Source organism: Lipotes vexillifer, unplaced genomic scaffold, assembly GCF_000442215.2.
Source record: "Lipotes vexillifer unplaced genomic scaffold, Lipotes_vexillifer_v1.1 scaffold98, whole genome shotgun sequence".
Taxonomy (NCBI): Eukaryota; Metazoa; Chordata; class Mammalia; order Artiodactyla; family Lipotidae; genus Lipotes; species Lipotes vexillifer.
In genome coordinates, this window is record NW_006799611.1 from 733,467 (window position 1) to 740,748 (window position 7,282).

Below are 7,282 nucleotides of genomic sequence, written 5' to 3' on the forward strand. Positions count from 1 at the left end.
CGCCCTGCCGCCGGCCCTGCGCGCCGCTGGGCCCGTCGGCTCCGAGAACTCCGCGGGTTGCGCGCCTCCCGGCAGGGCAGAGCCGTCCCAGCGCGTCCAACACTGGTGGGGTAGCCCCTATTGCCATCCTTTGTCCGGGAAACCTGCGCTGGGCCGCTCAGTCGGGGTGCGGGACAAGGCCCTGGGCCGACGAGGGGGTACGATGCTGCAGTCGTGGGACAGGGGCTGGCTTCACTGAGGCCTGCATTGGGGACCGAGAATTGATTTTCAAACGAAAGCAGTGCTTTAGGGAGCCGGGCACTGGCGGTGTGCGTCCCCAGCCCAAAGACAGGGTTTGTGTTGGTTTGGGATTCTTGAAGCAAGGAGGTGGAATGGCAGGGTGCTGAAGTGCCCAAGCAGCCAGGGATGCCCCCTTCCTGCCAGGCTTCCTGCTGCACTTTCAGTCCCTGATGGAGAGAAAAGGGTGTGCATTCCCCCCAGACCGTTCCATGCGGGAATTTTGCTCGTATAATTATTGTTGGCTGGAGAAGCTGTCTAGGAAGAGGACCTTAAGAGGTGGGAAACCACAACCTGAGTTCCCCATGGGGTGAGGAACTGACCAAGTCAACCTTCCCCAGCAGCCCTTCTTTCTTGCCATGTGTATGTGTTGGGGCGGGATGGCTTGCTCCACCCTGGCGCAGCCCAAGCCTCAGCGTTGAGGCCAGAAACAGTGGGCTGAGCCCTACCTACTGACTTTTGCTTTTAGCTGAGACTGTGGGTTAGTCTGGCAGGGGGCTCCTGGCAGATAAGAGTAGATCCAGGTTTTGGTTTTTTTTTTCTTTTGATCCTCTGAGTTTTGTGCCTGACAGTGTGATTAAGAGGGAGGCAGAGAGGAGCAACATGAGGAAGAGGGGTGTGGGGATGCCCAGGGCAGCAATTTGGAGACAAGTGGGTGCCTGTGAGAACTTTCTAGCGAAGCACAGAAAACCGTTTCAATGGGGCTGTAGGGTGGGTAGGCTGCTTGAGTGGTTTGGGCCTCAGAGGGGGCTGTGTGTGCCCAAGCCTCTGGGAAAAGGCTGGGCTGCCAGTGCTTGGTAGTTAAGTGCAGCCTACCTGCTCTGCCCAGAGACTGTCCCTAAATCCAGGCCCTGATGGGAAGTGGAGCAGCTTGGCTGAGACCTGGAAGTAGGTGGGACTGCAGGCCAGAACCCTTGAGAGGGCATCGGGTTCAACTTCTGAAGTCTCCGTGTGAGCACTACGCTAGCACCTATTCTGACTATGCTCCCCTGGTCTGGGGGCCCAGCAGGAGCTGCTTTTTCTGCCTTGTATTTCCTGCCAGCTGGGGGGCAGTGAGAGCAGGAATTGGGACCCTGTTCAGAGTCAGCTCTTCTGTGGATCCAGAGACCTCCCCCTCTGGACCACCCCAGGTTAGGCACACTGCCACTGATCGTGTTTGTGCTGTGCCCCGGACTTATATGATTCTACTTCCAGGAGAAAGTGAGGCCACCGGTCAGCTCAGCCACAGGCAGGCGTACAGCAGCATAAAGTGATGAAAGTAGTTTGGGGTAGATGTGATTGGAGGCTTGGGGCTGGCCCCTCAGCAGGGCTCACCGGCCTCAAGTCCACACACATCCTGCTGTCCTGCACCCCTCGCCTTGCTCTGTTTGCCTGACCCCGAGCGCGGTTGTGGCAGTGCCACTCCCCGCACAGCTCAGCCTGGATCACTTAACACGTGTGGGCTGGAGGCCCAGAAAACTGGAAATGGGCCTCCGAGTCATTCGTGCAATTTTTTGAAAAAAATTTTTTTTACATTTTGTAAAGACTCTTTCCAACCTCTTGTATATATCTGCTCACTCTCTCCTCCCCACCCCTCAGTCATTTACAGAGCTTTTGCTTAAAACAAGGAGAGGATGCCCCCTGCTTCTTCAGAGCACAGAATTGTAAAGTCACAAATTTTGAGCTGGATGATCCCTTAAAGCTGAATGGCCAACTCCCTCATTTTACAAAACAATTAAACATTAAACAGCGATTGCTTTGCCGAAAATATGTTTGTTTAAAAAAGAAAAAAGGGCGCCTAAGAGCTTCCTCCCTCAGTGCAGTTAGGGGTGTGTTTGTGGGTGAATTTTGGTTCAGGGCGAATCTCCAACTCAAGTCTGGGTCCTGAGGGCAGCAGGCGGGCATTATTCATGCCTCTCACAGTGCCTTCCTCTTTCGCCCCCCCCCCTTTCTTCCAATAATGCCAATTAGGTATCTGCACTAGGCTGGGCTGAAGGGGGATTGTTGTTATCAAGACAATTCTGGGGACAAATACCCAGTCGGATCTCGCATCAGCTTTTCTCTGGGAGAGCCAGCGCAGAGACGCAGGCAGGGGCTCACTGGGAAGCGATGTTCTTTGCACAGTAAAAATGTATTTCACGATTTATTTTTTTCTTTGAGGATCGCAGATGCATATTTATTGCATCTGTGCGTAAATGCTTTTCAGACGAGAATCCAGGCAAGTGGGCGCAGGAACGTGCCTTCTCAATTTTGTGGAGTCTGTGCGTCAGCGGTATTGGGAAATTAACACACACCCCCGCCATAACTTTTGAAAAATGTTTCTTCGTCTCGATAGGAGTTGCCGGGCTCGGTCCTTGGAAGGAGATTGCTGTTTTTATTAAGCGCCTCTTCCTCCTTTCGATTTGTTTTAGAGATCCGGGACACAGACCCAGAGTCACAGCGTTATTTTATGCACCACGGGGTGATTAATTGACGTTTGGGTGCATTTAATAGCATTTGATAAAATCCACCCGCACGTCCTGGACCTGCAAAGCGGAGCGCAGGCCACCACGGCATTTGTGCATTTTCACGCATAACTCGAAGTCTCCTTTTTCTCAGTACGTGTTTTTCGGGGGCTCCTTCAGGGGAAAAAAAAATCATCGGATAGTTCTCCTGTGCCCGAGCCTCTGGCCCCTCGGCAGCCCGAGCTCCTTCTCAGACAGAAAACCCGGTTAGAAACCGGGAGGAAACGCGGCCTCCAAACGCAAAATCACGAACACCTCTCTCCTTCCTTCACCGGAGAACGCATTTTTAAAAAATGACAACATAAATCCCCTCCTCATTTTTTTTTTCTTTGCCGCTTGGCCAAATAGAATTATGTAAGTCTCTTTTCTTGCCGTCTGTCGCTTGTCTGGAAAGGGTTTCTATCTTTCTATCCCGAGGAGGTGGCGAATTCCAGGAGGAGGCTCCGGAAGTGGGGAGGGTCGGTGGAGAGTCCAAAAATCTGTCACAAAATGGAGCCTAATCGCTTGTAAGACAGCTCCCAGGTCTGACGACCCGAGCCTCGTCGGTGTGCGAGCCGGAGCCTGCGTGCGCCCTGCGCCTACCTCGGCGTCCCGGGCTGGCGGCGCGCTTCTGCCACTGGGCCTTCCCGGGCGGCCTCGCCTCTCCGCCGCCGAGCCCGTGCCGGTCCCCTGGGCCTCGCCTGCCCAGGTAGGATGCGCCCACTGCAGCAGGAGTGGGGCAGCAAAGCTTTGATTGAGTTTCACAAAAAGCCGTCTGAGTCCTGGGGTGATTTTTTTTTTTCTTTCTTTTAAATTTACCCCAGCTGGCTGCGGCTCCAGTGGCCCAACCCCGCCCTTCCCAGCACATTCCTTTCCTGGGAAGTGTTTACACCGGGAAAGGCCTTCCTGGGAGGCTCACCTCTCCTCAGAGCGGCGGGTGGGGTGTGGCGCACGGGTAGAGCAAAGTCAGGCCCCAGCCTTTTCTGCCTGCTGCTTCTCCCAGTTTGGGAGACCTCCTTAGGCCCTGCTGTAGGGTGCCAGTTACCAGCAGCATCCCTTCCACCAGTGGGTACCCCAGCTGGCATGGCCCCCATCAGACCAATTCAGAGCTGCAGACACCCCTGCCCACAGCCTGTGCCAGAGGGCCTGTCCTGGAAGTGGATGTCCTTGGAAGGAAGAGCCAGCGCTTTCCCTTATAAAAAGGCCTCCGTAGTGCTCTTCCTGGAGATCTAAGGGCTGAAAGGCTCACTCTGCCAGCCCAAGTCTGGGGACCCTCTGGCTCCTGGGAGGGCACCTCTGCATTTAACCCTAGCACCTTGACTGTAGGCGGAAAGGTAACCAAAGGCCTTCCTGAGGCTGCAGTTCTCCGCTGCTGAACAGAGACATTATTCACAGCTGACTCCCGGCTCACCCTGTATTCCCTAGGCTCTGGGCTGGTATAGCCTAATTTGTTTGCTGGGTTTTTCTCGAGTGGGGGAAGCAGGCTGTGAGGATCTCCTCTGGGGTATGTGATTGGTGACCCTCAGCTCCCTCCTGTCTGTCCATTGGAGCCAGGCTTAGGACCACAGAGCCTTGACATCTACCTGAGCCTCTTCTGTAAAATGGGGGACATAGCCACCCGGGGGAAAGTATTCTTACAAGGATTGGAGATAACATGCCCCAAAGGACCTGGCATCTTGCCTGGCATGTTGTTAATACTCTGGAAATTATTGTTGTTACTTTATCACCATCAGCGTGGCAAGGAATGCCTTGTCTCCAAGGCCACACACCAAACTGCCCATGGGTTCCCTGCCAAAGAGAGGGGCAGCTGGCATGCTAGGCTTGCCATAAGCCTCTGTGCAGGGAAGATGAGGGATACCCTGGGAAAACCGTTCCCTTTTCCTGAGTGGGACAGTGTGAGACAGACCTGGGTTCACCTCCCAGCCCAGCACTCAGTTGCTGTGTGATCTTAGCCAAGTGGCTGCCCATCTCTGAGCCCCATGTTCTCCATCAGCAAAGTGGGGGTGATGATATAATTTCTCAGGGTGGTTGTGAGGATTACACAAGGTACCTGGGTGTGGGGTGGGGAGGTTTCAGTAAATGTTTCACACTTCATGGGATCCAGTATCCTCTCCTGCACTTCTAGAGAGGCAGAAAAGCTTCTGATTACATGAGTGAAAACAAATGCCCACTGTGCATTTGCAGGAAGGGAAGGCAGCAGGGTGGGCCTGGTGTGCTGACCTGTTTCTCCTTGCGGGGTGGAGGTTGGACTAAAGCAAAGATCTTTCCACTGGGGAACAGTTGGAATCTACCTGGTCTGCATATAACTTGGAAAAGCACACAATAGTATAATTTAATATTTGGAAAACTGTTCATGCTCATTTGTTTTTGTGACTCAAATGACAGAAAATAAAGCTCAACCGACATCTCCGAGGCTGCAGGGGAAGAGTCAGAAGAGGGGGTGTGTGAGGGAGAGATCCAAGGATTATGTTTTCCAGGTGAGAGACACCAGCCTGGGCAGTCAGAAGGCTCCTCCAGCCCAAGGAGGTATTTTTGGTCCGTGAAAGCTGGCAGTGCTTCCCCAGGGAACATCCTCTGCCCTGCAGCTGTGAGGTTTTTAAAACAGAAAAGGGAAAACACACACACTCACAACCAGCCAGTCCTACTTTGGCATTAGTTGGGCGGAGAGATGGAGGATACTCTCAATGATGTGAGTTATAACTTCCAATTTGTTGGGCACCACAGTCAGGCCCCAGCTTCAGGGGAGGGAAGAAGAGAGGGGTGGTCCACTCGTCCAAGGAGCTCCTGTGAGCTGTCATGCAGCTGAGGGTGCAGGAGGACCCAAGGCCCTTGGCTTTCTGGCTGACCCAGCCCTCTCCAACCCCCAGATTCTGTGCGGATGGCAGCAGAGAGCAAAACCAAAATTATATATATTTATTGCCACTGCAGTCAGAAGTGGGGAGGCGGTGGTATTGAGGGGAAGGCAAGGCTGAAAACCATATTTGAAAAAGTTGATTCACAAAGGCAGAGGAAGCAAAGTGGCAGACGTTTGCCATTTCATCAACCGGCTGGTGTTCTCCATTCATGTCATAAATGTCTCCTGTCATTTGAAGCCAAAAGCAACATGATTTGGTTCCCCGGTGGCCTATAGAGTTTTTCTCCTTTTTCTTTTCTCTCTCTTTTTTTTTTGTGTGTGTGCAGTAAATGTTTATTTGTTAATAATATACTTTAAACAGCCTAGCCTTGACCTCAAGTCGCCTGAAGCATCCATCTTCTCTCAGAAATATCTTCCAAAGTTTGTGTAATTTTGGGGGGGAAGGTGTAACTGACCGGGCAGTGAAGGGCCTGTGTTTGCTTTAACTACTGCAGTGTTGGCAGTGGAGGGGTATAAGGGGCCACTGTGCTCCGAATGGCAACTTTCTTGAGTTTCAGGCCTGGCTGACAGCACTTCCTGCTGCCCTTTACCTTTCCCTGGCCTGATCAGTACAAATAAATTTCTGCATGGGCCCTTCCTTTGTTATTCCTGGGGCAATATTGTATCCATTTCTGTTCAGCTTCTTGACTGGCAGCTACTGGACCTGCCTGGTGGACCCCGGAGCCCTGAAGGGAGGTGGGGGAGTATAGAGGTCTGGGGGGAAAGGGCTTTGTCCCAATTGGGAGCCAGGCCCAGACGTGGACCAGGTGCGCTGGCTGATGGCAGAGCACCTGGCTGGCCTGGCACTTGGTGAACTGGGGGGAAAAACCCGGTTCCTGGAATCTGGTTCCAGAAGAAACAAAGATGTTTGCTGCTTCCTAGCCAGCCGTGCTGTAAGAGGTTTCCTCAGGAACTGTGAGCCAGCAGGGAGGGTGCTGTAGGCTGCCCAGAGCATCAGAGGTGTCCACCAGGGCGGACAGGAGTCAGGAGACCACCGAGCAGCTGGCTAGGTGCAGGAAGATGAGGGAGCATGCTGGAACACCGTGCAGCCCGGGGTGCCTCCCCACCCCCAGGTGCCTCTGCCGGTGCTGCAGCGGTGACGATGGTGAGAGGGGAGGTGCTGGGTGTGACTGCCGTTCCCCCCTCCCGCCTCCTGCTATCCTCCAAGACTCTGTGACTGTCGTCACATGACTCCTGAATTGCCATAGTTGCTGGGCTGCCTGGGTGTGGGCACCCGCCCAGGCCTGGAGTTGCCCGAGCCTGTGGAGATGGAGAGGACCACGGTGCTCTGGGGCCACCTCCTCTAAAAGGAGGGCCCTCTGAGTGGGGCACATTTTCTCAAGGGAAACAGCAAGATTGCAATTACAGATCTGGATCGAAAATGTCTCTGGGTCCCAGTGACACAGGCCAAGGGCATTTAGGAAAGCTGGTGCCTCTTCCCAAGCTTCAGTTTCTTTCTCTGTGTAATAGGGGTGATAATTCCAATCTCACAGGGTTGCTCAGAGGAAAGTGAAACAAACCCAAAGATGCCAGGCTACAGTTCGGCATTCAGTCAATGTATGTTTCCTTCCTGCCTGCCTGGGAAGTAAGCCGGAGGCTCCCTGCCTGGCAGGAATGCATTGTCTACCCTGAGCTGGGAGCCCGGGGAGGG

At 53.7% G+C, this 7,282-nt stretch overlaps 1 protein-coding gene across 3 annotated transcripts in view; it reads left to right on the forward strand.

Annotated features, from left to right (window-relative positions):
- Positions 1-7,282, forward strand: part of LMX1B (LIM homeobox transcription factor 1 beta) — an 82,242-nt gene that overhangs the window by 2,862 nt on the left and 72,098 nt on the right. The gene's annotated exons all lie outside the window — the stretch shown is intronic.